Source organism: Magnolia sinica, chromosome 1, assembly GCF_029962835.1.
Source record: "Magnolia sinica isolate HGM2019 chromosome 1, MsV1, whole genome shotgun sequence".
NCBI lineage: Eukaryota > Viridiplantae > Streptophyta > Magnoliopsida > Magnoliales > Magnoliaceae > Magnolia > Magnolia sinica.
In genome coordinates, this window is record NC_080573.1 from 126622558 (window position 1) to 126644658 (window position 22101).

A 22101-nucleotide genomic window follows, 5' to 3' on the forward strand; every position below is an offset into this window, starting at 1 on the left:
CAAGAATAAGAACATCGAAAATAGAGCTATAACGCTGAGTGTATGTGTGTGTGTGTGTGTGAACATTTTGGTGAAAGGCACACGGCAGCCGCGTGGTAGGTGACACTTTGAATGTCGCTCACCACCCTATTCAGCACCCAAGTCAATCAAAACAAGTTTGACCCTTTAAAAAAAAATAAAAAATGTTAGCTTGTTAGTACAAGCACTGTCAGTTCACACTTCACGGACCCTATCAGCAGTCAATCAAAACAAGTTTGAGGTTTTTGAGGTCCCACCACGCAGCAGGCAGAACTCTTAAGTGTTGCCCATCAATTGGCACAATTAGAGTTTCTACTACAAGGTTATGTGAGATGAAGAAGCTTCATTTAAGAGAGGTGCATCCGGGAAAGAGCACATCCAAAAGTCAACTCTCTCCAAAATTCTCTTATATTCCTTTTTAATTACATAACCTATCATCTTAAGGATAAATGAGGGGATGCTATGTGGCTCCCAAGCCCCCTTTGCTAATCATAAGTCCCCACACTTGGTATATTTGACATTCACCTAACCTCTAATTATAATTAGAGTTGTACATGAACTGAGTTTAGTTCGGTTAACTCGCTCGACCTGACTCAAAAAAGCTTGATTCGACTCGGTTCGAAACTGAGTTTGAGCCGAGTTGAGCTGATTTTTGGAGCTCAAAAAAATTTCGAACCTAGCTTGGCCGAGCTCGAATTGACTTGGATCAAACCTTAACTTGAATCGAACCAGTTCAGTGACTCAGTTATTTTGATATTGATGTTGGTCACCAAATGTTTGATGAAATGACTCAACAAAGTGTTGTTTTAGGTGCATACATTCTCTGTGGGATCGGCTAGTGCGAGGAAGGTATGGATATGAAATAAATTACTACCAAAAGAAAAACATTACATGATAAAACTACCTTTGGATCTTGATTTTCACGCTGCATACTGAGTGTTTGATGAAATACATGTAAACTATTGCTGTTATTTTGCAACTGTAACAAATTGAAGGTGCACTTCATGTGTTTGAGAAAATATTGCACTGTGTCGAACTCGGCTCGAATTGGCCCGAGTTGTTGACCGAACTGAGCCGAGCTAGCCAGTCAAGCTCGAGGACCGAGCTGGGTTAACTAATGGCCTAGCCAAATCGAGTTGTGCCAAGCTCGACTCGGTTCAACTTGTGTACAACTCTAATTATAAATATTGTTATCCCTTCACCTATATATATATATATAAACCCTCACTCCTCTTATTTCTCAAACAACATCACTCATTTTTTCCTTTTACCCTTAATCCCAAGCCCTCCTTAGCCTTAAGATTAGGTCTTAATCCCTTTAGCCTAGCCCAGGCCAAAGCCCCAAGTCTCTTAGCCTAACTTAAGTCATTTCCCATTCTCTACAATGCATGCCCTCTGCACTCTCTTCCTAGCCTTTAGTTTAGCCCTAGCCATCCTCTCAACACAGTCTCTGCACCATCTTATAAACTCATTCCTTGCACCGTCTTTTAAATCCATTCTCTACACCATTCTTTACATTCATCCTCTTAAACTATTCTTTACATCCACTTTTTCTACACCATTCTCCACCATCACATTTCATTCTCTACAGCTTGGCCTCTATTCTAATCCCAAACCACTCAAACAATTAAAACCATCCATCTAAACTACCTAAACGCTCCAAACCACCAAAACTACCCATCCAAACCACCAAAAACACCCATCCAAACTACCTAAACACTTCAAACCATAGAAACCACCCAAGTCATCCATACCATCTAAACAGCCCAAATAATCATATCTAACATAATCTACCCAAGCCATCCAACCCATTAAGTCTAATATAACCCAATCTAGCCGATTCAAACTACTCATCCAAACCCTAGACCCAATCCAAACCACTCATCTAAGCTTCTAGGTCACAATGTAGCTAACCTAAGCCATCCATCCAAACTTTGTATCACATTTAAGCTAATCTAACCTGTTCAAAGTCAACATCCAATCAATACATGTCATCTCAACGTCACAGATTTTGCAGAGGGTCGGATTGAAGATTTTTGACGATTTCTTATATGAAGAATGTTGGATTTCTTCTTCCCTCTACCACATCTCCATTTGCAGGTCATCTCACATTGCATCCTTTATTGTATTTTACTTCACTTATAATCATTCGCAATATCTTCCCTCTCTCAAACCCCCTGCTCTTCTAGGCGATCTTTAGGCATATTCTCTGTGGCCCGCAGATTTCCCAAATCCCGCCACATCATAAACTTGAGATCGCCTAATTTCCTTTTTTATTTATATAATTACTAGCAATCCTTGAGATCCAGTTGATATGAGCTACAGTTCTCCACTACTACCCAAGTTGAGCCCCCAGTCAGTTTCAGGTCTTATTAGCGGTTGGTTAGATAATAAAACTACTTTCATTCCTTGCATGTTAGCATGAGTATTATCTCATACCTTCTAACACTCCGTTATTTTAAGATTTTGTAGAATATATGCTTTATGACTTACCAAATTCTCAGATCCTGTTACGTCAAAAATTTAAGATTGCATTCTCTACTTTCATCCAAGTTGAGCCCCCTAGTTGGCTTTGGATATTGACCACACGTGACTAAATAATAAAACTTATTGAAAGATTGTAATCCCCATAAAATCTCACCTATCCCACAAAGTAGAGTCAACACTTTCGTGCGAGTAGAGAGGGTGCATAACTCATTTATTCTCTATCACTAAGGTCCCTTACTCAGAATCTCTAGATCACAGACCAATCATAGAAGTAGTTGCACAATAGGGAGTCTTAGATCTCTTAATCTTCATAATTCCATAGGGTCTAGCCAACTATAGAATTCCATGTGAAAATTGGTCAGCGGTGGCTTCAAACTAAATGCATCATATTCCTGAGTCAACCCACTAACGACAAAGTTGCTCTCAAAAGAAAAGAGCTCAAGTTCTTGAAAATATTTACATAGCTCTAACCATCTGTGAAATTTTATATGTTTGTAAAAAAAATTTGAAATTTTTTAAAATTGGTGTATTTTTAGCCTTTCTGCTAACACCTACAAATGCTCTAAGAAAGTTTCAATGATGAGTATCCCATCCCCATTGTGGAATGTGGCGTGGCTCAATTGAGTTTTGGATTGACTGATTTCTGGGTTCAGATGGTAACATTAGCTTGTGCAATTAGTGTACTAAGTAGATGTGTCCCACATATATTAAGTTGTGCTCCACTTAGGGTGGGTTTCTCATATGTTCTCAAGTGAAAGTCTATATTCAAGCCACTCACGAGACTGGTCTCAATCCATAGATGCTACAATCATGGAAGCCGATGGCTAGCGAAAGGCTTTTACAGGAAGTTCTTGCGCTTGGGAAGCTAGGTAGGGCCCTTCTTAATGCTTGTGGTAAATCCACCGCGTTCATCCATTTTGCCAGCTCATTTTAGAACATGAGACTAAAAATGAAGCAAATCTAATACTCAAGGATATCACAGGAGAGGGAAAATTGAGGAAAGAAATGCCTACCATTGAAAACTTCTTGGTCCACCTTAGATGTTTATTTGCCATCCAAACCATTCATAAAGGTAATTTCCACTGGGATGAACTGAAAACATAAAAGATCCTTGATACAAAAACGATATGGCAGTGTGAATGTTTCAATGATGGTCATTCAATTCCCACAGGTTCCTCCTTAGTGTTCTACTTTAGTTTTAGGTCTGCCAAATTATTATTTTTGTCTCATTTTGTAATTTGAGTTGAAAAAATAGATTAACTAGTTGATTTCTAAAGTAGGGCACTGAGTTGAGTTGGATCGAGTTAATGTTGACCTGACTGGATTCGGTTTTGAAATAGGCTTGACTCGAAATCAACCCTACTCGGTGCCAAGTCCAACATGCATGACCCGATCCGAGTCCTAGTCTAGCTTGGACTAACCAGACCGAGTCCGACTTGGTCACAAGTACCGAGTCAAGTCAAGTTGGCACCGATTTGGGCCAGGTGCAGCGGGCATCCACATGCTGAAATCACAACTCAAAACATAGATTCACTTGCTAGAATTGCAACCTCTCCATCAGCTACACGTCATGTTAGATTTGAATGGTTATATCTAAGTTTTTTAAATATATATGTATGAGTTGAGTTTCAAATTGACTTAGGTTATTGGGGGACTCAAATTCAACTCGATTTGAGTTTGAATTGGACCAAGTCAACTCAATTCGGATCGACTTACCCACTTAATTCGGGTTAAGTTAGATATGATCCAATCAAACGAGTCAAGTTTGCCTGGGAACAACTTCCCAGGCAATTCATGCCTATGATAATGCTTGGGTGGATTTCTCACAAACATCAATAGATCCCACTTTGCTTCCTAGCCCAAAAACTTCCTGCCCACGTCTATAATAAGGCTGGATTCGTCACTACCTGAGTAGGACGTGTCCCAAAGCAATGAAAGAAATTGATCAACAGTAAACATTAAGGGCGTGTTTGGGCACTGGGATTAGAAGGGATTGGGTGGGATGGAATTGCATCTGGTCCCGTGCCAATTCCACTCCATGTTTGGGGAGGATGGAAAAGCTGTCGATGGAATTGCATTGGGTCCTATGCCAATTTTACTCAATGTTAGCAAGTTGTGTAGGTCCCGCTATGATGTGTAGGTTAGATCCACACCGTCCACCCATTTTTTGAGATTATTTTAGAGCATGGGCCAAAAAATCAGGTTAATCTAAAGCTCAGGTGGACCCCACCATAGAAAGCAACGGGGATTGAATACTTACCATTGAAAACTTCAATGGGGCTATATAAGTTTTGGATCTACCTCATTTTTAGGCCCATGCCATAAAATGAGGTTACAAAACAAATGAACGGTCTAGATATAACACATGTGTGTTATTCTCAATAACTTCGAATGATGGTTAGTATATCCATTCAATGTACCACCGGATTGCCAACAAAGCATGGAATTATACTTATCCCATGGCAACAGGGTAATTATGTTTTTTGAATTCCATCCCACCGAATCCCTTCCAATCCCAACGCCCAAACACGCCCTAAAGGCATAACCGTCGCCTACCTGGAAGCTTATAATTTCGCCACTTTTAATAGCGAGTGCGGCAGCCCATACGGAATCTCATCTCTAGCAGCCGTTAGAGTCGGCAGGTCATCTATTGTTCTGTAAGATGATTAGATACAGCCGCTGTATCCTAAGACATCCTACCACCATTTTTTTTTTTTTCCACCAGTAGTCCCCACAATGATTATAATTTGATATGAAAATCAATCTGGTCCGCTCATTAAGTGAACCAGATTGGTACATTGCCAATTAGCTACCACAATGATTTTGATGTTACGTCCAAATGGACTATCCACATTGATTTTCGTGTTGTGTCGCAATCAATTAGTGGATAAGCCTAATCTTCATCTCGGTTAATCACCAGTATGTGGTGCACCTTTTTCACGGATTGGATATTCTGTATTGAACATATCACAAAGTGGGGCTGCATTGCAACTTTATGGTACAGTCGTTGCATCTGACCATTAGTCGGTCTACGAGCCATTGGAATTAACGGCCCTGGGATTACAAGAATATCCCGTAATCTCAAGCACTGTGGGGCCCACCATATTTGTGCTATTATCCAATCTGCTCATCCGTTTGGTCAGATCATTTTAGGCATTGTTCAAATTTCAGGTTGGCCTTGGAAACTTTCCTGAGACCTACCTTGATGTTATATCATATATGCAATCCAACCTGTTATGATTCCTACGGGACGAAGGATAAACACAAATATCTGCATGATCCAAGACTTGTGTATCCATAGAGAAATTTTCAAAGGTAGATGTTCAATCCCTAAAAAAATGATCTGTAAGACGAATGGACGGAGAGGATTTAATATTATAATCAAGGTGGGCCCTACATGGCTTCGGTTTGCAGGGAATTCCTGTAATCCCGAGTTACAGACAAGGCAGGTGGCTCGCCTGTGCGCCACCATTTCTTAACGTACGCCGTCCGTCGGTGGCGCAGACCAGTCTGCTGATGTGTCATGTGCACTTGAAGCTCTCCTAATTCCCCATGATATAAAAGCATAGAAAATCCTTAATCCCGTTCATCCAACCGTTCGATCTCGAAAATTTTGGATTTGTAAGGGTCTGTAAAGATAGAAGAGGAGTTAGGGTCTGGATCGAGCCATGGATTCGAGCAGAAGAGCAGTGGAATCGTACTGGAGATCTCGGATGATTGACGGCGTGACGTCGGATGAAGACAAGGTCGCTCCCGACTACAAATTGGAAGAGATCTGCAACCTCCTTCGAACTTCGCACGTTAGCATCGTCAGAGAGTTCTCAGATTTCATCCTGAAACGGCTTGATCACAAGAGCCCAGTCGTCAAACAAAAGGTACGGATTTTTTATTTTTATTTTTTTTAAACAAAAAGAATTCAGTGGTGGATTGTGGTTTTTTGTTGTTTAATAGGGATCTCTGTTTATTGATTTGTAATTCATGCCATCTCTGCATAGGTTAGATGTGCTGCAATGACATAGTTTAGCTAGCTTTCTGATGATCCAGGCCGTTCATCTGATGGGTTCCAATATGGATGGTCCATGCCCCAAAAGTAATCTCCATTGGATATGTTAATTGCCATACTGTGGCTGAAAATCGAGGGTTCAGCTATGTGCATGCATCTGGGGAAAAGTTCGCTGTCAAATAATGTAGATTTTGGATGTAGTTTTGCATTACTCTTACGATTTATGATGGCATTTGCTAATGAATGGCTAGAACTTGATCACGGATATTCAGGGCCCTTAGTACTTTCTTGGCCAAGCAAAAGTGTGAGAAAAAAAACAAATCTTTATTTTATGGTGTCACAAGTCTTTCCATAATTGAAATTTCATGTGAATTACAATATGGATATGTTTTAGGCTGTTTACAGATCTAAAAATAGTTGTTTTTATAAAATTCAGCTAATGGTCATGGATGCATATAACTCTTAGGGCCTGTTTGGATGCCTGTAACTTTTTTAAGTTGTAAGAAAGTTACATGTAACTGACTTACAGGTGTAAGTAAGTTACACGTAATTTTGTTTAGATGTAAGTTGTAACTTAGTTACGGGTAACTTTGTTTTTGTGTTTGGATAACCTGTAACTTTCTTACAAGTAATAAGTTGGATATTCACACTAGATAGAGTTGAAATAGGGAATCATTGAAAAATCATATTGACACATAAAAAAGATGGGATAAAATTATTCCATTTTATTAAGCCCATGTAAATGAATAGTTTGGCCAATGCTTAGGCTAAACTAATCAACGGGTGGGCCATAAAAGTGGGCCCATGTTTTCAAAATGCTAGTAATGTGGCCCACATAAAAGGCACATAAAGGTCAGAAATTGAGGTACTTGCACTAATGTACGGTATGCAGGACAGTAAGTGGAAGATCCAGACTATTGATCTGATGGGCACACACCGGATAACCCAATATTTTCCAGATTGGAAAATCTTGACCTTTGGACCAGCTTCCCACGAATTGATGATTAACACAAAACAAAAGGCAGCAATCCTCATTTAATTGATGAAGGCCAAAGATCAAATGGTCAAGATCTTCCAATGAAACAGATCTTTGGACATTCTCCCATCAGATCAACTGTCTGATCACCACCAAATCAAGAGATCCTATCATTCCTTACCTAGGAAATACCCAAGAAATGGAAAGAAACAAGAACATTAATCTTAAATCATCAGAACCCACAAATGGAAACTGAAAAGTAGATCCTCATTTTTAAAAAAGAAAAAGAAAAGAAGAACATGAAAAAGAAATTCATTACAACAATATCAAGAAACCTAGATCTTCGGATCGATAGCAATACCAAAGAAACAAAAAAACAACAGAAGTCTAACATGTGATTGAAACAAAAGAAGATAACAAATCAACCCAAGAAATTGAATCCAAGATCTTTAAATGATGCTATCATTGTAAAATGGATCAAAATACAAATTCAAGAGCCCTCAATGATAATTGCTTTGGCCTTGTACGGTTTTAAGTAAGCCATGAAGGCTATGTGACGTGTTATGTGGGCCCACTATGATGTATTTCTTTCATCCACACCATCTATCCATTATTCCAGATCATTTTAAGTCATCAGCCCAAACATAAGGTACATCAAAATTTCAGGTGGACCACATCACTGGAAACAATGTTGATTGAACACCCACTAAAAACTTTTGGTGGGCCACCAATGTTTTCGATCAAACTAATATTTGTTTTGTTCCCTTCATCCAGGTCTTTATGACCTAATCAACAGCTTGGATGTGAAACAAACATTACAGTGGGCCCTAGTAGTTTTTTAATGGTGGACTTTCAATCATTATTGTTTTAGGTAGTGTGGTCTACCTGAGATTTAGATATCCCTCCTTTTGGAGTCAAGCCCTAAAATGATCCAAAAGAATGGATGGACAGCATGGATAAAACAAATACAATATGGTGGGCCCCACAGATCATCTGCATTATCCACGCCACATCACCAAGCTGCGTCCGTCAACGCAAAAGCAAAAAAAACAAAAAAGGATGGAAAGGAAAACGCAATAGAAAGAGAGAAAAGGGGTTTCCTACCTTGCGGAAGCTCGATGGGAGAGGGAGAAGTAGACTGAGAGAGGGAGAAGGAGACTTGAGAGAGGGAAACGGAGGTTGAGAGAGGGAAATGCAAGTGCGATTCTTCCCAATGATTTTCATTTCAAAAATTTCAACCGTTACTTGTATCAAAGATACAGGTAACTTGAAAAACGACTCAAGCGCTTCTAAGATTTTCGCCTGTTTCTCCTTTAAGAAAGTCACAGGTTAAGAGAAAGTTACCTGTGACTTTTCTCCCCCAAACACCAATTGTAACAAAGTCACCTGTAACTTTGTTACATTTTAGAAAAGTTACAAGCATCCAAACAGGCCCTTAGTTTTGCATTGTCAAGCACTTCTTGAAAATGTCATTTGCATTTTGAACTTGGATTAATTGGATTTTTCAAAAAAAAAAAAAAACCGAAGAAGAAAAATAGTGTATGGTACCCCTCCTAAGGTTGCAGCTTTGGCTTGGTTGGTGGGCAGAAATAGAAAGCTCACAATTGACAACTTCCAAAGGAGATTGGTGACTATCCCCAATATGTGTTCCATGTGTCGTAGTAATGCGGAATCGCTAAACTGCTTGTTTATGCACTGTCTGCAGGCTAGATCAATGGCGAGAGATTCTTGGGGATTTTCAAGATTTATTTGGTGATGCCATGAATGATTTAAATGCTATTGTTGGTATGGCGTGGTGGACTGGTGGCTCCGGGAAGGAAGGAAAGATTTTGTGGAGGCTTTCCTTGTTGGCAGGTCTCTGCACCATTTGGGGTGAGAGAAGCAATCGGTGCTTTAGGGATTAGTGTGGGTTGATTCCAAAGTTGTTTGAGTGGGTTAAGGCTGTGTAATATAATGGGCTTCTAGTTTGAATATTCCTCTAGATTGTCTCTCTTCATCACCTTTGAGGCCCCTTTGTAGCTTTTGTGCACCTTGCCACGCTTTTAATAAAACTTTTGTTATCTTAAAAAAAAAGGTGGATATTTCAAAATCCTTTCTATTTGTATTTATGTAGGCTTTAAGGCTTATCAAGTACTCGGTGGGAAAATCCGGTGTGGAATTCAAGAGGGAAATGCAACGGAACTCTGCTGCTATACGCCAGTTATTTCATTATAAGGGCCATTTGGATCCATTGAAAGGAGATGCCCTCAATAAGGCTGTTCGTGACACTGCTCAGGAAGCGATCTCTGCAATATTTGCTTCCAACAACAACCCACCAGCACCGATGGAAGATATTAATAGGCAGATTGAAGGTTTTGGGAATATGTATTTTGAGATGCAGACAGAAGATAAGAAATCATTTCTTAGTGAGGTGGTTGGTCTTGGAAGCGCTTCAATTAGGCAGGGACTGACTACTATAACTACATCTCATTCGCTGAGGAAAAATGATAATGGGAGTTACAAGAGTTGAATACTACATAGGTCACCAACGACAGGAGTAGCTGGCCCGGATAGAGGTGAGAAAGAAGAAGACACCAACGATAGTTGGGGCTCTTTTGGAGTCTCAAAGAATGTGGGTGCTAGACATTGGAGCCAAGATTCAAGAGCAAGCACAGCAGAAATGACACATGGGGGTACTGTTTCTGGTCATACAGGGGGAAAGAGTTGCGAGGAGAGGCTCTTGGAGACCATTGTTACATCGGGTGGAGTGCGTTTGCAGCCCACTCGTGATGCCCTTCAAGTTTTCCTCATGGAGGCTGCAAAACTGGATGCTATGGCTTTGAGTCTGGCGCTCGAGTCGAAGTCCAATCTCATCTATGGCAGGCAAGCTCTCTTTTCATATTTTCTTACATAAATTATTGCTCATTTGCATATTCTCATGTATTTCTTATGGAGTTTGTTGTGCAAGTTAGTTTTACCCTCACTAATATCATATCTGGGTTTCTGTACTCCAACCCTTAATCTAAATAATGAGGACGAGATAGATGATCTTGTTGTGTGGCAAGATATGCTTTTTGTCACTGGTGAACCATCTACCTAGTAATGCAAACTTTTATAACCTACCAGCAGAAGGTTGCTAAAGTTGATGGCAATTGCAATTGCTTTGCTTCTTTCTCCAAATTGTCATTGTTAAAGGAATGGACAAGTTTTGGATTTTATCCAGAAATAGGATGTTGAAGCACCAATTATGGGCCTTTGATTGTGGCACTTTTAGCATGCTTAGAATGGATATGAATGGATATGAGATGTTCTTATGGGCCTTTGATTGTGGCACTTTTAGCATGCCTAGAATGGATATGAGATGTTCTTTTTACATTGTGAATCTCTCTCTCTCTCTCTCTCTCTCTCTCTCTCTCTCTCTCTCTCTCCTAGAAAGTGACAATTTCATTAAAGCAGAAGGGTCAGCAACATAACAGGAAACAACTGTGGAAGGTGGCCCTATCATCACTCCACGTCAAGACAAAGACGTGCAAAGCAAGTTGCCCAGGCAGACCTTCCAGGCAAATCATCCAAAGACCACTGACTCCCAATCACTTCTTACAGATGCCATAGTGGATCCTGAGGAATCATGGAGACCAATGACCCACCACCCCAACACCATAGATACAATGGAGGAGAGCGCCACCATTGAGACAAATTAGTTCGAAAATTCTAGTATTCCTCGTTCCAAGTGCTCCATATAATAGCGAGGGGCATGGTTGTCAAAATCCTATGACTTGCGATTTACGATTTAAGATTTGAGTCAAATCTTAAGCAAAATAATTTCAATCCCACCTTGAATCTGTTTTTTATGAATCCTATGATTCTATGATTTGAATCCTACAATTTGCGATTCAAAGTACACTTGTTATCTTCTTTTATTTTATGTTTTTAAATTGGTGGGGGGGTTTAAGAATTATTTTAAAAAGGGCAATCTTTTTTTATATTCTTTATTAGAGAGAAGATTTGTGATTTTGATATTCAAAGGTAGAGCTGGGCACCGGACGACTTGACTTGCCTGACTTGACTCGTTTGACTCGTTCAAACCCGACTTGATCCGAACCAAGTAGGCTTCGCCCAATCCGAACTCAAACCAAGTCGAGTTCGAGTTACCCAGTAACTTGACCCGAAACTCGATCCGGTAAGACCCGACTTGATTTGAAACCGACTCGACTCGGATTTGGGTATATATATTATAAAAAAACCCTAATTTCTAAGTATTTCTAACCTTATACGCCGACCACGAACTCACTCCGACCCGATCCCTCCCTCCCTCATCCTCCTCTTCCAAGCCCGGCAACCACCCATCACCCTCTCTCTCTCTCTCTCTCTCTCTCTCTCCCTCCTCTTCCAAACTCGGCAGCCACCCACCACCATCACCACCCTCTCTCTCTCTCTCTCTCTCTCCCCCTCCCCCCCCCTCTCTCTCATCTCTCAATCCGAATCGGTGCCAACTCGAACCTATTCGGTACTTTTTATCGGGTTGGACTCAGTCCGGATTAGTCCATGCCAGATCTAGACTCGGATCGGTTCATGCATGCTGGACTTGGTACTGAGTCGAGTGAGTTCGGGTCAGGCCTATTTCAAAACCGGATCGAGTCGGGTCAGCCCTAACTCGATCCGACTCGATTTGATGCCCAGCTCTATTCAAAAGGCCTAACCAAAGAAATCAAAATATGTTTTTCTTCTGTCAACAAAATCAGGTGTTGGTATTCCCAACGTAATCCTAAACTCAATAAAGTTAAAATTATTGAAGGACACTTGTATATTTTTTAAGTTTCTTGAAATAAGAATCATAAAGGAAAAAACAAGATTTTTTTAATCATAATAAGTAGATCGTGTAAGAGTTCTCAATTGGCAATATCATGACATGTATTACTTTTCATGGTGCAAACTGATGGGAAATAGATGATTGATGTGTTTTTAATATATATATATATATATATATATATATATATATATATATATATATATATATATATATATATATATATATATATATATATATATATATTCTGTTTTATTCATATTTTTCAGATTTTTTTATATTTTAAGAAAATCAGTAAAAACAAAATCTTACGATTTGTGATTCGTTACGATTCAACCTCTATTATTATTTGTTGTACAATAACAATTTTGACAACATTCTGGGGGAACAATGCCCATGGCCCATACTCCCTTGCCATCTTTCAAAAACAGGCTGGAAGTCCCGCTAGCAGTGACCTCAAAAAGTATTTTCCCAAAACCTGGCTGACTTTAAACATCTTTAAAAAGTGGTCCTAGGGATCACCTGCTGCTTTGCAATGCAAAAAGAGATGGTCACTGATTCCTCTCTTTGCCTACACATGACCCACATATTAACCATTGCCATCTTTCTCGTTTTTAAATTGTCCACTGTAAGGATTTTGTCCACACAAAAGCTTGAACCCCAGGAGGAATGGGGGCTCTCCAAATGTTGGCGCATGGGTGATAAAGAGTGCCCTGAGTCACAAAGTTTAGCAAAGACTGATTTGGAGGAAAAGCACCCATTTACCGCCTGCTTCCAAAACTTGGTATCCTCACTCGAGGTATCAAGACATGAAGAATGCTCATAAGGCTGGTGAAATCCCCAGTATCATTCACATTCAAGTTGTACTCTGTAGTCTATTGTTGCAATCCTCAACGGTACCAGACTTCCCTTTCTATGGGTATCATCAAACCCTTTATCATTCTTTAAGTGTTATTATAAGTTTGTTATCAAGCCTTTATTCACCATTGTATGGAGCTTGTGGTCCTGGGTGCTGTCACTGAAGCCACTTAGTTTACATGATTGTGGTACCGGTTTAAGTGTTAACTGGAGCTACTAAGTTCACTCCCGCATCTGTTTAACACATATTCCGTTCCTGATGGAAGGTTTAGTCAAGCCAGCGAATTAAACTTATCAGTTTCTCTGCAGTTAGTTTTGTTTGTGTTCTATTTGCAAGGACCAATGTCTATTGGTGGATTTACCAATAAGAAAAGAAGTCCTATGTTGCAATTCTCCATTAACATGGCATTATGATTCCTTGTTTTCCAAATGGTCTTTTGAGGCTTTTTTTGGATTTTTTTCTTAGGTCCGCATGAACGCTGTGTGTGTTCTTGAGTCAATTTTGAGGAAAAGTGATGATGCACATTTTTCAACTGTAACTTCTTATTTTAGTTAAAATAGAGACGTTGTAGTCAAATGTTCCGAGTCACCTCAAGCTTCGCTAAGGGAAAAAGCGAACAAAGTATGTATCATTTCTCTTTTATGTTGATTTTGTTTGATGCATTAAATTTGCTGGAGTCTATTTCACATAATTCTTTAGATAAATTTTTCTTGTATTAAGAAATAGTGCTTACCTTTTTCTTTTTTTTTTGCTTGTCATTTAATAAACTTGTAATGCTGTTGCAGATTTGTGTAGTTAATTTGGGATGCCGGTTGTAAAGCATGCTAGTCAAAACAAAAGGGATGGGGTATCGCATTCTTGTTGATCGCTTCGTCCTATTCATTTTCTTACAATGGATAGCTTTTTTATTTGCTTTCTTTTTATTCATCATCATCATTATCATCTAAGCCTCATTCCAATTAATTGTGGTTGGCTACATGAATCATGTTCCACCATTCCACTCTATCGAGGGCCATACCTTATAGTTAGACCATAGGCTATCAATGCTTTTCTTACTACCTCCATCCATGTCCCTTTGGGCCTTCCCCTTGCACTTTTAAGCCTCCAACTTGTACCAGCTCACTCCTAACCAGCGTGGTTCTTGGTCTCCATTGCACATGGCCAAACATGTAAGCCCAGTGTTTTAAATATCTACAATATCGGCCGATATATCCCACGATATATCTTGTATCCCATCTGTGTGATACGAAATGCATAGGTAGTGCCGATATATCCCACATATTTGATCCAATGAGCATATACGATTTTTTATCCCTTTTTTTTTTTTTTTTTTGCCGCTGTAAATCACATTAAATCAATGTCAAATGGCTACAAATCTATGATTCTTCATGTTTTCCATGAAAAATCATGGATTTGGAGCTTCGATTTCGAGATTTGGGGGAGATGGGGCAAGTTGCGGAAAATTGGGAAAAATTGAAACTTCTCAATTTCTCTCAAATCAGTTGCAATCTTTGTATCCAAACACAAAATCAAACATTAACCTGATCTAGTGATTCTTCTTTTGCTTTTGAATGTATTGCTTGTGTTTCCATACATGTCTTCTTACGTTTATAAATTATATGAATAGACTTTAAATATACTTGCATCAGTTCAGTTGTACAGTGCATGTATTAGGACCTCATACAAAGGAAACCCCTGTTATATGCACTTGTTTTGTAATGTTTTGATTTCGAAGTGTGTATTGATGTCTTTTTCAACAATCCTTGTAGTTTCCTTGAAAAAATCGATCAATTTCCCAAAGTTCCCATGTTTCCCAACAACAACGATACATTACGTGATACAACCGACACATCCTATGCAATAACCAATACGTATCCGTATCCCAAGGGTGCGATACATTACGTGATAACGACATTTAAAACATTGTGTAAGCCTACTTTCCCTCATCTTATTACTTATTGGTGCTACTCCTAAGTTCCCTTGAATGGATTCATTTCTAATTCTATCCTTCCTCATCTTTCCACTCATCCATCTCAACATCTTCATTTCAGCTATACTCATCCTATAAACATGTTTTTCCTTAACTGCCCAACATTCTATACCATAAAGCATGGCTAGTCTTATGGCTATCCTATAAGATTTCCCTTTCAGTTTCAGTTGTAAATGACGATCGCATAAAACTCTCTTTTCTTTTGATTAATGAATCATTTCGGATTAAAAGGAAAGAAAAGCAAAAGAAAAGTTAAGTATACTAGTCAAGAAACAAATGGGACTGGTTCAAACAGTAATCTTATGTTCTCCTTTTGGATTTATAAGGAATGGCTTTTGTATCTGTACCAAACCTCAGTTTTGCTATGCTGGATGGCAAGAACTCATGATTTGTAATTTTTCCCATGGCCGTGCATAGCTTCGATTCACACATCACTATATTCTGGATAATGAATCATTTCGGATTAAAAGGAAAGAAAAGCAAAAGAAAAAGTTAAGTATACTAGTCAAGAAACAAATGAGACTGGTTCAAACATTAATCTTATGTTCTCCTTTTGGATTTATAAGGAATGTCTTTTGTATCTGTACCAAACCTCAGTTTTGCTATGCTGGATGGCAAGAACTCATGATTTGTAATTTTTCCCATGGCCATGCACAGCTTCAATTCACACATCACTATATTCTGGATATGCAGACCATGTAGCATGCAGATGCATCTCTAAGCTTTTAAGTTACTAAGAATTGAAACAAAAGAAAAAGAAGAAAAAGTCAAAAAAAAATTACTGAAGAATTCTGTTGGAATCCAAGACAAATCAGTCTCAGTGGTTTAGTTCAATAACATAAAATCTTTTCCATTTTGAGATTGAACACGCTGGCAGATTTAAAGAAGTCAGCCGAATGGTTGGTGGAAACCATGTTTGTTCCTGGTTGTTGGTTTCTTTTGAATCTTTCAATTCTCTACAATTGGTCTTAAGGTGATGGCATATTGAAAGTTGCTACTGGGTTATTAGAAGTAGAAAAGATGATCCGCCAAAACGGCTGCCATTTACTTTGCTCAAATTCTAGCCATGTGTTGTGGATTAGAGGTCGATAATAGGATTCTCAAGCCCCTCAATGAGTCAGAGATCTGGATTTTTCTTTGACCAAGATTTGTGTGATGTATATGCAAGATGTAGAGTTGATCGACCATCTATTTATCCACTGCCCATTTGCTAGAGGGGTGTGGGTGAATTTCTTTAAAGAGTTCGGAACTTCATGGGTGATGCCTGGGTCTATTGAAGGCCTTCTAGCGTGGCATGGGAGCAGGATCAGGAAAAAGGGGAGGGCACTTTGGAGGTTAGCCCTTCTAGCAGGATTTTGGGCTTTGTGTGGGGAGAGAAATAATCAGTCCTTCCAAAATCGCAGCGGGTCAGTGATGGAAATTTTCAGAAGGGCTAAACCTAATGTTTTGTGTTGGGCCTCTTGTGTACTGATCCTTGTCAAGTGTTCTCTTTCTTCTTTGGTTTAGCCCTCGTGGTTGAATTTTGCCTTTAGAGTTTCCTATTTGGCTTTTGCTTCTAATAAAAACTTCTCTTCTTTCAAAAAGGAAATAAATTTCAGAAGGATATGATCCTTAAAAAATTATAAAAGGCTCTAAAAGGGCAAGGGGAAGGCCCAAAATGATGTGGGTGGAAGTAGTAATAAAAGAATTGAGAACCTATGGTTTAACTGAGGATACGGTCCGTGATAGAGTGGAATGGTGTAACAAGACTCATGGAGCTGACTCCAATTGGTTGGGATAGGCTTAGACGATGATGACGATATAAAAATGACCTTTCTAATCTTGCAAATCTTGGAGCAAAAGTTGCCACACTCTGCTGATTTGTGTGGTGTTTGTTCATTGGCATTACTTATGTAATGTAGCATATAGTTTTTACTCAAATGATTTCGTATTTTACAGTGTTGTATATGCTTATATCCATCTAATATCTGCTGGTTAGGACCCATCTGTGTGAGCTTTATTCAGATAATACACAAAATGGTTTTGCTTTCTAGATTGGCTAAGCTTTTACTGCCAATTTGAATAACTCTATTCGAAATGTGCTAACGCTGAAATTTATGTAACACATTTGTTTTCTGTAATGGGTAGGTCTTAAGCCTTCTGGTCAGTGAGCAGACTGCTGAAGCAGTGGGTCTTTCAGGGAAGCCATCTACTACTAAAGCTGAGATGGCTCCTGTATTTCAGATGCCTGACTTGATAGACACTGGTGTACTGGATGATTATGGAACAGAAGATTCTAGTCAAAAGCAAATTGATTTGAGCATTGCAAATCTGAAAACATCAGCAACACCATTAGTTGATGACCTATTTGGGGATAGCTTGATCACTGGCATTAGCCTCAGTGCAAATAAAAGTGAAGATGACCTGTTTGCTGATGTATCATTTCACACTACTGAAGACAGGGAATGTAACAATGACCTTTTTTTCTGGATTGACAATTGATGACAAGCAGGCTGGTAATGAGCTGAATATGCCTACGAGCTGGTATGGTCCCGAACTATTTGATACTTTCAGCTCCAATTCTGAAAACCTTGCACGGGAATCAACCAGACATAAAAGTGATGTCAGTGATTTGATGGACGGCTTGTCCATCAATGTAACCACGCCAGAGCAAAAGCAGCAAGGAAGCTCTGGAGGGGCCTTTCTGCAAGCTAACCTCTTAGATTCAAGCAGTCAATCAAGCTGTCCTACCCCAGATGAAGCTCTGAGTGGATTATTTGGTTCTCAGACAGTCAGCGCAAACCCCTCGAACCTGAATTCTTTGTTTCCTTTGGGTCCGTACAATATCCCTCCTAATTTCATGTTCAATCAAGCTCTTGCTTCCCAGCCAATAAATTACAGTGTGATGGCAAGTCTTCTTGCCCAGCAGCAGCTGCTAGCCACCCTGTCCAACTTTCAACATCTTGGAAATCTTGGCACTCAAGGAAACACTGGACTTGGTCATGCTGCTGGTATTTCTGTGGAAGGAGGAAACTCTTCACCCCTGCCCGATATTTTTCAGCTTACAAACAGACCCGTCCAAAGTCTTGGTACAGCAACAAACAGCTCAAAAGAGAGAGGAAATGAAAGCCTTTGATTTTATCTCGGTACACGATCAATATCATATGCTACTTTGAGATGTAATTTTTGACACTATATTTGTCATCTTTTTTGACACTACATTTGTCATCTTTGTTTGTCAAAATGATCATCTTTGTTTGTCAAAATGAGAGAGAGAGAGAGAGAGAGGGAGGGAGGGAGGGAGGGAGGGAGGGAGGCCCACTCCTTGAACAGGTTGGATGTTGCATGCACTTGAAAGTTATCTGCAGGGAGGACACATAATGTATACTTGGGTGTTCAGTTTGTACCAGTGGGGCCCATGGTTTGTCGCTTTTGACCATTGGTTTGTTTGGGCCCACTGTGCAGGGACCAAGCCTCAAGGATTCCCTCAATTGGAATAATCCTAACCTTTCAATGCAAATGCACGGCTGAGAAGAGATGCAGCAAAGCTCTACCTTCAACTATGAAAGGTACATGACTTGTTGCTAGGATATTCCAATCTGTGAGATGTTTGGGGCATGGCCCATACCATCAGTATTGTTCACTGAACCAGTCAAGGGTCATATAATTCCTCCTCTGAAATTATCTTTTATGACACAACCAATTTGTACTAATTTTCTATTACCATCTGCATCTTGCAGGATCATTTATCCGTGGCCCGGGTTCCAAAGAGAGTGGTTTGAACTTCAAGAGCTTCACCTGTCGATTACTCATTCATGAAGGCCCATATTGATTATTTGTGACATTCTTCAATCATGGGGGTGAGTCAATTAAAGCAAGTTTAGTTTCTCCAATGGGAACTGCATAAATATTCTTTCACAATAATTAGGCTTTTCAGCCAAAATAAACAATATCAGGTAGTGGAAAACACTCCTTATGAGCTCTCTTGTTGCATTGTGATTTTGATAGAGGCAGAAAACATGCAAAAGGGAGAAAAAGAAGGGGAAGAACTAAATGGCAGGGCATTGTATCATAACAAATGTATAAAAAAAGGTTAACATGTATTTGGTTGCTGTGTTGGTATTTTTGGCTTCATACGCTCGTTCTGGCATAGTAGATACTAGAATTCCAGACTGTAAGAACTGAGAAATGCTATGAATGATATAACACTATGCAAAGATGCGGGCCCAGTGTCATACCATGTAATTCATCATGATTCAAACGTTGTCTGAGAATGCGGCTATGTATAGGAAACTATTGGTTTTATTCATCTTCTTCAAACATACATACTCAAATAGGATTTTCCCATTGGGATATTTTAAATGCATGTGCCATTTGTCGTGGACTGTGATATCAATGGTTTGGATTACATGACCATGAACCTACTTGTGTGTTTGCTTATTTCCAAGAACGCATAATTTTTTAGGTAAATTCTAGGACCCCACAATTTGATAAAGAAAAAAGCCATGCAACATACTGTAATTAAAAGAAAAAGAAGAAGAAGGAAAAAAAAAAAACCTAATTAGAATAACCAAAAATCCAGAAACAGGTTCAAGTTGATTTTTTTCTATTTCGTTGCTTTCTTTTTCTTCTTCTCCCCCCCCCCCCCCCCGCCCCCCTCCGCCGCCTTTTGTTTGTACCAATTTTTTTCTTTGGCCTTTGGCCCTAACAAAATTGCATCGTCTTAAAAATAAAAAATAAAAAAAAAAATAATCCAAGAACAGCTTACCAATTCAATCCCCTAAGCCCCTCTTGATGGTGATAATAAAACGCAAATTCTCAGTTAGAGATGTGTTCTAGCAGGGCAAAAAATCCTTTCGCTGACATAATCTGTATGAGCTCTCAACCTGTGAGCTTCACAGAATGTGCTTGTTTTGGAACTCCATAAAATCAACCTCATGTCGAACTTATTCTCCTATTGATCATAGACAACTACATTAATTCCATTCTTCCGATTCTCCCCATCTATTAATAAAGGAAGGAGTTTTGTTTGGATGTTCCTGCTTAGATGAGATTGGCTTGGGTTAACATTGCTGACTTGCAACAACTTCTCGAAAGAGCCAACAAGGCTGTGTGCTTTTTTATCGACTTTGTAATCATTGTCCTTGGAAGTTCCGGTAGTGTGAATTGATGGAAGCACGTCTTCTAGGGACATCAGCTTTTTTCGGAGGAACTTGTTTGCTCGATTCTCCAAATTCATGATGCTTGAGCCTCCTTAACTTCAACCCATTGCATTGATTAATAACATGTGTCTTTTTTACGTCGGATCCCCTTCATTCACTCAGTTCTCCAAAATCCTTGCTGGTTATCTTCTTCTTCTCATCATTCTTCATTGTGATTGGTTTCTTGTGAGGATCATCACACGCATGATGTTTTGAGTACTTACAATGATTATCCACGGCTTGGTCTTCTGGGAGCATTGTTGCAAGTGGAGGGGCCCATGCACTTGCTTGGGACATTTCCATGCATTCTCTCAATTTTTTACCTTCTTCAATATCCAAAGATTTTGGACTCATATCAACGAGGATCTTAGCTGTTATGATTTGATCTTGGTATTCATCCATATCCAAATTCTTCTTTTCTGTGTTTCTCAGATTCTTTTCTTTTCTTTTCTTTTTTTAAGTAACTTCGCTTTCGATTTTATTCTTCCATAGCTGCTTCTAATATTCTGTATATTCCTCCCTTCACTTGTGAGTTGATTTTTGAATGTCCCTTCTCGGTGCAGAAGCCCATTCCGGCAACTTTTTCCAAAAATGTTACAGTTCCTTCCGTTATTAGATTTCTTACGAGGGGTCATTGTTAGATTTCTCAGGGGCCGCTGGGGTGGCAGATGGGACGAAAGTCGTCAGCCACCCGGGTGGTCCCCAACTTATGTTGATGTGAAATCTACCCTGACCACTGGGTGTGTCACCCCCTGTTAGGCCATGGGCTCAAAACTTGCGGACCGCACGATTGGAAACAGTGTGCAGGGCCAAACTGTTTTCCTCGATGTGGCCCACCTGATCACAGATGAGCCTATTTTTGAGCCCAGGCCTAAATTTTGGTGTGCCATTTAATGGTTGGAGTAGATTTTATATAATTATCACGGTGGGTGCTCCTATTTTTTAGTCCCAAATATTTCCGTTATATATATATATATATATATATATATATATATATATATATATATATATATATATATATATCTCATTCCAGACTTACCCTTGATTTTTTTACGAGGCCATGGTAAAAAAGGACCGGCTGAACTGTAATTCAGGTGGGCCACAACTGAAGGAAGGCGTTACTAAAGGAGTTGAAAGAGAGACGTCCACTCCTGTTTTTTTACAGCCTCAGCGTGTTGTATGAAATCCTAATCCACTCCACGTCCAGCTTCACCCACGAAGTTTTATTTGATCAAGGGAGGAAACAGTTTCCTTTTTCCATGGCCCACCAAAGTTTTGGATCAGAGTGAAAATCGGGCCCAGGAGAGTTTCATGGGTTGCTGCATCACATGGATGGTTTAGATTTTGGGCCCACATCACGTATGATAAGTTGTGAAAAAGTTCTCACCAGTTCATGTGAGAACTCGTGTGAACTTTTTTGGAAATCATACGGTATGTGAGTCCAAGTTCAGTCCAAAATCTGAACTGTCCACGTGATGCGGCACCCTATGAAACTCCCAAGTCCCAACTTTTACTTTGATCCAAAACTTTGGTGGGCCATGGAAAAAATAAAACAGTTTTCCTCCCTTGATTAGCATCTTTCTTTGTTACGGTCCACAAGAGTTTCAGATCAGGGTGAAAAATTGTCCCCTGTGGTTTCATGGGATGCTGTATCACATGGACCAACTTTTTGAGAACTAATCATATGTAATGTGAGTCCCAAATCTCAGCGGTCCATGTGATGCAACACCCTATGAAATCTTAGGGTCCAACTTTTAATTTGACCCAAAACTTTGGTGGGATACGAAAAAAGAAAACAGTTT

At 39.5% G+C, this 22101-nt stretch overlaps 1 pseudogene; it reads left to right on the plus strand.

The window, feature by feature from the left end:
* The first annotated feature begins 5611 nt into the window (after nt 1–5611).
* Nucleotides 5612–19464, plus strand: LOC131257726 (protein MODIFIED TRANSPORT TO THE VACUOLE 1-like; annotated as a pseudogene).
* Nucleotides 19465–22101: the final 2637 nt, after the last annotated feature.